This window comes from Callorhinus ursinus, unplaced genomic scaffold (genome assembly GCF_003265705.2).
Source record: "Callorhinus ursinus isolate GAN/ISIS: 27379988/994484 unplaced genomic scaffold, GSC_fseal_2.0 scaffold5, whole genome shotgun sequence".
NCBI lineage: Eukaryota > Metazoa > Chordata > Mammalia > Carnivora > Otariidae > Callorhinus > Callorhinus ursinus.
In genome coordinates, this window is record NW_027397067.1 from 7,053,266 (window position 1) to 7,064,660 (window position 11,395).

The window sequence follows — 11,395 nt, forward strand, 5'->3', positions numbered from 1 at the left end:
GGGTCTGTGTGCTCCCTGTTCGGGGGAGTGGGCGGGAAGCGGTGGGCACTGGGGAGTCTCGGCTCTGCGACCTGCCCACCCAGCGTGGGTGGTGAGTGGGCGGGAAAGGGCCCTGCGGGAGGCGGCGCTCCGAGACAGAAGTGGGTTTCCCGGACTCGCCAGTTTCGGAGGAAAATCCGGGCTAGCGGCCAGGGCCCTGCGCGACCCCAGCGGCGGGGGGGACGCGGCGGTGGATAGTGCTCGAAGCCGGCGACGCGGGCGCGGGCTGGGAGCCGTGGGTACTACTGCAGCACCCTCGCGGCCAGCAGCGGACAGTTAGGGAGTGAAAGTGAATGCAGTTTCTATCCAGGAGGAGGAGAGCGCTAGAGGGGAACTCTCTCCTCCCTTCTTTTCCTTCTCTGAATCTGGCGGAGGCCCATGGCTCTTCATTTGAGAGGCAGTATTGCCTGATAGGTCAGAGTCCTGGGTTCTGTAACTGTCTGGATTCAAATCCCAGCCTAGCTGTGTGACCTCAGGCAAGTAACTTAACGTTTTGGTGCCTTCGTTTTATCATCTGTAAAATGAAGAGCTCTGTTACATACCAAACAAAAGCTGGTATTACTATTACTATATTTATGCAAAATTGGCTAAGTAGCCTTCAAAATACTATATAAGATCAGGAACAAAATGTATTTTGGGGTATGCTATAAAAAGTATATATAATAAAGTAGAAGATGTCCATCACCAAAATTAGAAAAACAGTAAATATTTTCTATTGATATGTAAATTTTAAATACAGTGTATTTCTACACCATCCGGACCCTTTTTATTTCAAATAATTATGAAATACATACACATTTCAGACAGCATTTTAATAATATTTTATTGTTAATCACCATACATTACATCATTAGTTTTTGATGTAGTGTTCCATGATTCATTGTTTGTGCATAACACCCAGTGCTCCACGCAGAATGTGCCCTCTTTAATACCCATCACCAGGCTAACCCATCCCCCCACCCCCCTCCCCTCTAGAACCCTCAGTTTGTTTTTCAGAGTCCATCGTCTCTCATGGTCAAACAGCATTTTTTAAAAATTATCTCTAACCTTCAAAAAATGTTTCACTTTGTAAAACAGATGTGCATAAAAAATATACAATAGGTCATGGTATATACAGAAAATCCAGGTTTACGTTAAAATACTGCACCAGGTCAGTTGTATTTAAGAGAATCTGGAAACTTACCTTGGAAGCTAGAAATGCTAACTTCTCTAAAATGATTGTAAACATTTTAGCCAAAATACTCTTATAATACCAAGAATATAGAAAGATAGGGGTGCCTGGAAGGTTCAGATGCTTGATCTCTGGGTTGTGAGTTCGACCCCCACGATGGGCACGGAGATCACTTAAAAACAAAGAAATACATAGAATGATAAAAGTCAGATTCCCTCACTTTACAGCTGAGGAAACATTCAGAGAGCATAGAGGTCCCTACTGGAGATCTCCAGCTAAATAGGGCCCCAAATAGGATTAGAGTTAGGTCTTCTGACTCGACCCCAAGGCTCTTATACACCACACTGATGTGCTCTGTTTACTACAGGTTTATGAACCTTTAACAAATAGGAAACTAGAAGTCATTAATAAGGGAAGATATAAAAGCATGTGTTACATACAACACAAGAAAGACCAGACAGTAATTTGGCTACTATCCCACATTTTCATCATGGTCCCGCACAGCAAAAGATAGGGTTGCATAATTTACGTAAAGTAGGCTAAGATTACAGATTAAGCTAGAGGCAGAGCCAGCACTGGAATTCAGGGTCCCACTGGAGTACACATTTGGTTGCATATTCTTTTTTTTTTTTTAATTTTATTTGTTTATTTGACAGAGAGCACAAGTAGGCAGAGAGGCAGTAGGAGGGAGAGGGAGAAGCAGGCTCCCCGCTGAGCAGAGAGCCCGATGGGGGGCTCGACCCCAGGACCCCGGGATCATGACCAGAGCCCAAGGCAGAGGCTCAACGACTGAGCAACCCAGGCGCCCCTGGTTGCATATTCTCTTAATCACTTGTAGCAGTTTTTCCTTAGAAATGACCTTTGAGCTTTTCTTAAATTCTTAAAATCTCCTTCCTGCTGACTTAAGAGAGCTTTTTAGGAAAGGCCTTCAAAATTACATAGAAGGAGATTTTATTATGCCAGATTTTGTGGACAAGCAAGAGTGAAGGGGGGCGGGAGGGGAACTTTCTTATTTTAACACAGTGGCTTGGTAAATAATGGTTTCCATTCAAAGCACTTGAATATCAATTCCTAAAATCCTACAATTCTTTCATTTCTGCATGCGGCAGTACAATGACATTCACCTTCCACAGAGAGGTGCAACAGGTAGTTTCAAGGTCCAGCCCTCACACAAGCAGTTTAGGAATTGTATGCAGAGCCTTTCAAGTGAGCATTTGGCCTTACAAAGTTATTTAGGATTATAGGAATGATGTGTCCTCCAGAGAAAGCACTTCTAGGAACTGTGCTTGCCTCCTTGAAAAAGGAAACCGTGGTTCTCTCCAGTGCATGAACTGGGTATCTTACCCTTGACTTTGCACCTCTGTATACTTACCAGGTGTTTTTAGACAGAAATACAGGGCATTAAGTAGGGAGTAACGTTGTAGCAATCTCCCAAGCCAGTTCAGTAGAACTGAGTTTTGAAACCACATGTGTTAAGTCAAGTCCCAGTATGATTAGAATGTGAATCACTGTCCAATTGGGAATATTTCAGATTGGTTTTCAGTGTACCACCAGGCAAGTCACCGTGAACTTCTTCTAGTCAAATACATATAGTATCAGTCAGCAACTAACAGGGTTCACTCTGAGTCAGAGCTTAGCATTTAGTACAATAAGTCACTGACTGCCTGGCACCTATCTGAGATGGTCCCTGAATTTTACCTTGAGCAGCTCAAGAATCTAGACACTGCTGCATGGGACGAGTCAGTTCATAGTACAATCGAATGGGCTTTTGTGGCAGCCATTCACAATAAAGTTTGATGTGACTGAGAGCACAAGGGAATATTACAGGATGATGGATTCATAGAATAAATTGCCCTGATTCTAATCCCGATGATTAGATTCTAGCTATTTGCACGGGGAATCATTTGTGAAATAGGAGTAATATGCTCTATTGCCTAGCAGTGATATTTTACTTCAGTTACCTCAGTGATTTTTAAAGCCAGTTAACTGTTCTGGTTTGGATGTGCTCGATTTCTACTTATTACTTCATTTTACTCTAAAGTGTAAAATCTTTTAAAAACACATGTTAGTACTGGAGGGTGTTATGCTGAGTGAAATAAGTCAATCAGAGAAAGACATGTATCACATGACCTCACTGATATGAGGAATTCTTAATCTCAGGAAACAAACTGAGTGTTACTGGAGTGGTTGGGGGTGGGAGGGATGAGGTGGCTGGGTGATAGACATTGGGGAGGGTATGTGCTATGGTGAGCGCTGTGAATTGTGCAAGACTGTTGAATCACAGATCTGTACTTCTGAAACAAATAACGCAACATATTTTAAGAAAAAAGAAAAAGAAGAAGATAACAGGAGAGGAAGAAAAGGGGAGTATGTCAGAGGGGGAGACAAACCATGAGAGATGATGGACTCTGAAAAACAAACTGAGGGTTCTAGAGGGGAGGGGGGGAGGGGGATGGGTTATCCTGGTGATGGGTATTGAGGAGGGCACGTTCTGCATGGAGCACTGGGTGTTATGAACAAACAATGAATCATGGAACACTGCACCAAAAACTAATGATGTAATATATGGTGATTAACATAACAATAAAAAAACACATGTTAGTATTTGGAATTTAGACAACCGCATCTCATGCAGTTACTTAGCAGTTTGACTTCCTGGGGTTCTGGGCTGTACAACAGCAGGTCAGCACAACAATGAAGTAGAGGAGTACACCTTGTTCTGTGGTTTGGCTCGGTTTGTGCCTATCACCTCCTAACACTAACTGAACAGTTTTCGCTCAGGAGCTGGAACACAGGTTTGTTGTGCTATTTCAAGGCTAGCAACTCCCAGCACCTGTATGGCTAGATCAACATAAGCTTATATAGCTGTTGCATTTATGCAAGACAGTGGAAAGAATGATGCAACAGATGCCTTACCCCACCTTTGCAAGCAAATTTTACATCTCAGGGTGGGGTAAGAATGAGATGTGAGGGACTAGTAGATTTCTTAATTTGTTGGTAATTAGTGGCAAAAAGTTATTATCTTGGGAACAAAGGTTAGACTACTGCTTAAAAGTATGTGTTTAATTTTCTGTATCTTCTGGACAGAAATACAGAGCATTAAGTGGGAAGTGACTTTGTAGCAATCTCCCAAGCCAGTTCAGCAGAATGGCTCCAAGAAAATCCCAGATGTGTGGACTTTACATACACCTTTATTGTGTTTCTACAAATATCCATTCCTAGCAATAACCCAGATACTAATTCATACATCTTCTGCTAGGAAAGTATAGATACTTCTTGGTATTTAATGGGGTTGGGACATAAAGTGTTCCATTCTTCCTAACTTAATGTAATTCCTAGCAAATTTAGGTCATTAGGACTCTAATGAATTAGACTATACATAAAACTGCAACAAAGTTTCTACATAAGTTTGCTAAATTTCAGTGAGGAGCTGTAAGTGCTTTTGTGACATTCATTATTGCTTTTATCTTTTTTTTATTTGAGTTATAACATAGTGAATTGTACACATCTTCAGTGTACAACTTAATAAACCTTACATGAGTATACCGCCATGTAAATACCTATCATCTAGATGAGCATTTCTCAGCCTCAGCATCATCGACATTTTGGATTGAATACCTCTCTATTTGGGGGACTGTCCTATGCATTGTAGGATGTTTAGCAGCATCCCTGCCCTCTACCCCTAGAATCCAATAGCACCCTTCCCTATATGTGACAATGAAAAATGTCTCCAGACATTGCCAAATGTTTTCTGGAGAGCAAGATCACTCACCACTGCTCTAGATCAAGATATAGGATAATTTCAGCTCATATCCATAAGACCCACTCTTGGTTTCTCCCAGTCATTACTCCCACAGATAACCACTCTCATAAGTTTTCAAACTATATACAGTTGACCCTGAAAAACAGGTTTGAACTGCTTGGATCAACTTATACATGAATTTTTTTTATACAGTACGGTATTATAGAATTATGTCCCTTATGATTTTTTAATAACATTTTATTTTCTCTAGCTTACTTTATTGTAAGAATACAGTGTATAATACATATAACATAAAACATGTGCTAATCAACTGTTTAGCATCCAGTAGACTGTATAGTTAAGTTTGGGGAGAGTCAAAATTTATAGGCAAATTTTCAGCTGCATGGGGGCAGTCAGTGCCCCAACCCCCATGTTGTTCAAGGGTCAACTGTATTAGCTGGGCCTTTTCTGAACTTCAAATAGAATTTTATAGTACATATTCTTTACATCTAGTTCTTTAATTCAGCATTATTTTTTTGAGATTCTCTCATTGTTGCACATATTGTGATGTTTCAGTGCTGTCCAGTGTTCCTTTGTGCTAACACAATACAGTTCATTTATCTATTTCACTACTGAAGGACATTTGAGTTGTTTCTAGTATGGGGCTATTATGAACAATGCTAATATTAATATTCTTATTCATGTCTTTTGACAAACATAAGCCCTATTTCCATTGGATGCCCAGGAGTGAAATTGCTGGATAATAGATCCAGTGTGTTTAGCTTTACTAGATACTGTACGTTTTTCAAACTGTTTTTGCTCTCCAAACTAATTTATAATCCTACCAGCAATATATTGTTTCATGTCCTCATCAACACTTAGCATTGTCCACCCATTTAATTTTAGTCATTCTGGTGGCAGTGTAGTGGTAATTCATTATGGTTTTAGTTTGTATTTCTTGGGGCTCCTGGGTAGCTCAGTCAGTTAAGCATCTGCCTTTGGCTCAGGTCCTGATCCCAGGGTCCAGGGATAGAGCCCCGCATCAGGCCCCCTGTTCACTGGGGAGTCTGCTTCTCCCTCTCCTGTATCCCCTGTTTGTGTGCATTCTCTCTCTCTGTCAAATAAATAAAATATTTTTAAAAATTTTACTTCTCTGATTGCTAATGATGTTGAGCATCTTTTTGTTGGCCATTTGTATATCTTCTATTATAAACTGGCTCTGCTAGTCTTTGGCCTATTTTTCCATTGTGGTGTTTGTCTTCTTTTTCATTCAGAAGAGTTCTTTATATATTCTGGATATAAGTTATTGTCAAAAATGTGCATGTGTCTATGTGTATCGCACATCCCAGGCTGTGCCTTGCCTTTACGTTCTCAAACCATTATTTTTGACTTCTGTAGTTTCTGTTGAAAAGTCCTGCTTCTCTGAAGGTAACATGGCTTTTCCTCCGACTGATTTGAAATTCTTCTCTTTGTTTTTAACTTGCCACAGTTAGAATAAATGTGTGATTTTGTATCTGTCCTGCTTTCAAAGCGCTGAGCTTTTTTATCTGCATTCATCAATTTTGGGAAATGTTCACTCAACATCTTCTTGCCCGTTTTCTTTCTCTCCTGCTTCTGGAACTCAAATTCTACATATGTTAGACTTTCCCTTTCTTCCCCTGTGTTTCTTATTCTATGCTCTGTTTTATCCCTTTTTTTTTTTTGTCTCTCTCTCTCTTCTTCCATTTGAATACTTTCTTTTGACCTATGCATTATTTTATTTAACCTGTCTTCTGCTGTGCCCAGGCTTCTGTCAAGCTATCTAGGAAGTTGTTAATTTCAGAAAGTGTCTTGTTCACAATGTATTAGTCTATTTCATTCTTTTTAATACATTTAAATTCTCTGATGAAATTCTCCCATCTTTTCATCAGTTTTGTCCATCGAATTCTCATCTACTAAATCCCATATTGATATTGTTTGTATGTATCTATTATTTGTTTCTTCTGTCATATTTTTCTGTCTCTTCACATACCTCCAAATGTTTACTATATATACACATCATATATAAAGAAACTGTGTTGATTCAGATAATATCGTCCACCCCCAAGGACTCTCCCTTGGAGGGTTTCCTATGTGAGGATGAGGGGCTATCCACTTCAGTACTAACAGGTATTGGAATGAGTTTGGGCCAGTTGCAATTTTAATAAGACATAGGTAGCCTCTGGCTTTTTCCCATTTTTCAGGTGTTTTCTCCTGGGCTTCAGAGTTAGAGCCAAGTGGGTTTCTATCTCCTCAGTCTTGAAAGACTTAGAAACTTAATATCCCCTTCAGAGGTTTTGAGCTTGCTTTCTGTGCCCACCTTCCCCAGGTGGCTTCCACATCTGGTAAATGTCTTGAGGAGGCCAGGCATGTGTTTGAGGATGGCCTTGTTACACATGGGGACTGGTTTTCCCACATGAGACTATGGTGTCCCTTTATATTCTCAACCCAAGCCTAGAGTCAGCAAGTGCCCTCAGGGGAAAAAACTACCTGATGACAGACTGCTCACTTTTGAAGAGCTCTGTCTCTCAGAAATTTCAGTTAATTTAATCTTTTTGCTTCCACAGCTCTTTGATGTCTTTAGAAATGTGATTCTATTTATATGACCTTTTGGTTGGTGCAAAGGAACTGTGGTCTGCCCTGACCTATTGTCTTTTTTCTTGAAGATATTTTTCCTGAATTAAGTTTTTTTTTCTTTCTTTTTTCTTTCTATCTGTGGATCATATTTTTATCTTTCTATAACATCATTTGTTTCCAATATAACTCAAAAAATTAACAATAAAAATCTTGCTATTTTAAAAAAATCTTGCCATTTACAACTACAAAGTGTACTATATGTTTTATGAGTTTTAAAAATGCTAGAAGGAAAAGAAGTATGGTATGATCCCTGCAACTCTTTATGCTTCACATTGCAGGTACATAGTGTAAAAAGCATGAGCTCTAGTATGAAAGAAAGCCAAGTTTGAATTTTGATTTTGCTCACTTAGTTTTCTGAGCCTCCAATTCTGAATATTTATAATAGGAATAATTACACTTACTTTATAGTAAGAAATGTGCAGCAGAAGGCTCAGGAGAGCATTCAGTAAGTGGAACCTGTTATCATTATTCCTCTAATATTTATCCATCATTATTTTAGGCCCCTGAACATGTATAATTTTATTTTAAACACTTATACTGCTATATTTCTATCTGGTACAGATTCTAAGATTTTTACCATTCAAACAAGGTTCTGAAAAAGTTTTTTTTAATATATAAAAAGCCTATACCTATGACTTAATATCTATGAAAATATTACTTAGTAAGTTTATGAATTCATATTTTACCAAAATTTTTGTGTTTTATAGACCACAAAATAAATAAAATTTAGTAACAAAGAATTATATTCAAAATAGTCTGCTGTCTGTAAAATCCACAACTGACTACTTGGTGTCATACCAGTATGGTTTATTATAAGATGTTGCCAATAAGAAAACAGTATTAAGAAATACTTTAAAAAGTCTACCAGTATTCTCTGGAAAGGACAGCTGGTTAATTTTTGAGAGGAGAGTCTGTGTGGGGGCTAGGAGTAATTTTAACATTATCTCCATGAATGATTCAAATATAATTAATCTTCATATTAAATTTTCTGTTACAAGCCACACTTTTATTTTGACTTACGCATTTGTTTCTTTAAAAAAAGACTGCACTAGAGGCCCCTGGGTGGCTCAATTGATTAAGCAATTAAGCGTCTGCCTTCAGCTCAGGTCATGATCTCAGGGTCCTGGGATCAAGTCCAGCATTGGGCTCCCTGCTCAGTGGGGAGTTTGCTTCTCCCTCTGCCCACCCCCCACCCCTGCTCATGCACATGCTCTCTCTCTCTCTCAAATAAATAAAGAAAATCTTTAAAAAAAAAAAAAAGACTACATTAGTATATGGAAACAATTAGATTCTGCTCTAAATAGAAGATGAAAATAGTGATCTTAGAGATAGATGGGTGTTTCTGGGATACACGGGCATCTCCTAACCCGAGAGAATACGACAGCACCTCAGGTCTGTGTCCCCAAGGCCACAATGTATCTCAGTCTTTAGTTCCTCAGCACAGTGAGAGTGGGCTTCGCTGGTCTGACCTCCAAATTCAATTTTGTGGGCAGATTTAAGTCAAGGCATAAGAATTATAGGATCTGGTTATGCAACAAATTGGAATTTATCAAATTCCTACTAGAGCTAAGGCTTTGTTGAGAAGTTAAGTCACTTCTGGCCCTTTAAATGACTTTTGATTCTGCAAAATCTAATAAAGTGAAAAACTCACCTGGGCATATTAAACAAATGTCATAAATGAAAGAAAAGGCTTTATTTCTTTTCCTTATCTTTCCGTGATGTGTTCAGAATCATGAACGTATTAAAATTATACTAATTTATGGAGCCCCTGGGTGGCTCAGTCAGTTCAGTGTCCAACTCTTGATTTTGGCTCAGGTCGTGATCTCAGGGTCATGAGATCAAGCCGCACATCCTGCTTAAGATTCTCTCCCTCTCTTCCTCTACCCGCCTAAAAAAACTATAAATACTAATTTAGATAGAACATTTATTTACTCAAAATGTATCATATGTATTCTGAGAATCAGGAGCTTTTTTTTTTTTTGAAGATTTTATTTATTTGAGAGAGAGAGCATGAGAGGGGGGAGCATCAGAGGGAGAAGCAGACTCCCTGCTGAGCAGGGAGCCCGATGCCAGACTCGATTCTGGGACTCCAGGATCATGACCTGAGCCAAAGGCAGTCACTTAACCAACTGAGCCACCCAGGTGCCCCTAAATTATATTTTCTTAATGGAAACTGGTCATCAGGGTGCCTGGGTAGCTCAGTCGGTTAAGCATCTGCCTTAGGCTTAGGTCATGATCCTGGGGTCCTGGGATCGAGCCCTGTTTCTGGCTCCCTCCTCAGTGGGGAGACTGCTTCTCCCTCTCCCTCTGCTCCCCTGATCCTGCTCTTTCTCTCTATCTCAAATAAATAAATAAATAAATGAAAAAAAAAGCTGGTCTCTGAGCCCTTTTTTTTTTTTTTTTAAGATTTACTTATTTTAGAGAGACAGAAAGCATGAGCCAGGGGGAGGGGCAGAGGGAGAGAGAGAAATCCTCAAGCAGACTCCCCACTGAGTACGGAGCCCAACAACAGAGGGCTCTATCCCAAGACACTGAGATCATGACCTGAGCCAAAATCAAGAGTCAGACACTTCTCTGAGCCTTTTTATGTATCCCTTAGGATGGGGGATTTATTTCTGGATCTCTGTATCTAACTGCCTTACATTGTCTCACAAAAATATTATCAAATAACTATGGTACTACAGATAGGCCAAAATGCATAACCATTAAACATTTCAGTTCTTTGAATTTTTTTCAGTTTTAGATGTTTGTTTTACATATCTGTTTAACACTTCATGCCAAGGGGGATGGGAACCTAAAATTCAGTAGCTATTTTGGCACAAATTATAGAAAACCAGAACCTTGAGGACCAGAGATTCCCCCACACACACCCTGGGAAGAGCAGACAAAAACATTCCATCAGCTCAGCCCCCAGAGACTGTCTTGGGAACACTAAGGGATTATGGAACCAAGGTGGTACATTGGAGTTTCCATTCTAATGAGAAGCAGCTCTGCTAGAAAAACGACTCCAGAGGCATTTACGGATGGGCATCCAAAAATAACCCGAACCTGTCTAACTGTAGCCCATGCACAGCTGTGGTGTGAAGAGAAAGGCACTGTGGGGTGGTGGGATGGACCTGAGCCTAGAGCCAAATGATCTAGATTCAAGTCTGGGGACAGCCTTTGGGAAGTTGGGCATATCATGCAAGCTCTGTGAATCTGAGTTCCCCACTAATAAAATGGGATCTTGAAATCTCTGTGGAATCATTTCACGAATTAAATTTTTTATTGTTATGTTAATCACCATATATTACATCATTAGTTTTTGATGCAGTGTTCCATGATTCATTGTTGGTTCATAACACCCAGTGCTCCATGCAGAACGTGCCCTCCTCAATACCCATCACCAGGCTAACCCATCCCCCCACCCCCCTACCCTCTAGAACCCTCAGTTTGTTTTTCAGAGTCCATCATCTCTCATGGTTCGTCTCCCCCTCTGACATACTCCCCTTTTCTTCCTCTCCTGTTATCTTCTTCTTTTCTTTTTTCTTAAAATATGTTGCGTTATTTGTTTCAGAAGTACAGATCTGTGATTCAACAGTCTTGCACAATTCACAGCGCTCACCGTAGCACATACCCTCCCCAATGTCTATCACCCAGCCACCCCATCCCTCCCACCCCCAACCACTCCAGTAACACTCAGTTTGTTTCCTGAGATTAAGAATTCCTCATATCAGTGAGGTCATGTGATACATGTCTTTCTCTGATTGACTTATTTCACTCAGCATAACACCCTCCAGTTCCATCCC

At 40.0% G+C, this 11,395-nt stretch overlaps 1 protein-coding gene across 3 annotated transcripts in view; it reads left to right on the forward strand.

The window, feature by feature from the left end:
* Positions 1 to 11,395, forward strand: part of RGS20 (regulator of G protein signaling 20) — a 50,165-nt gene that overhangs the window by 1,466 nt on the left and 37,304 nt on the right. The window lies entirely within an intron of this gene.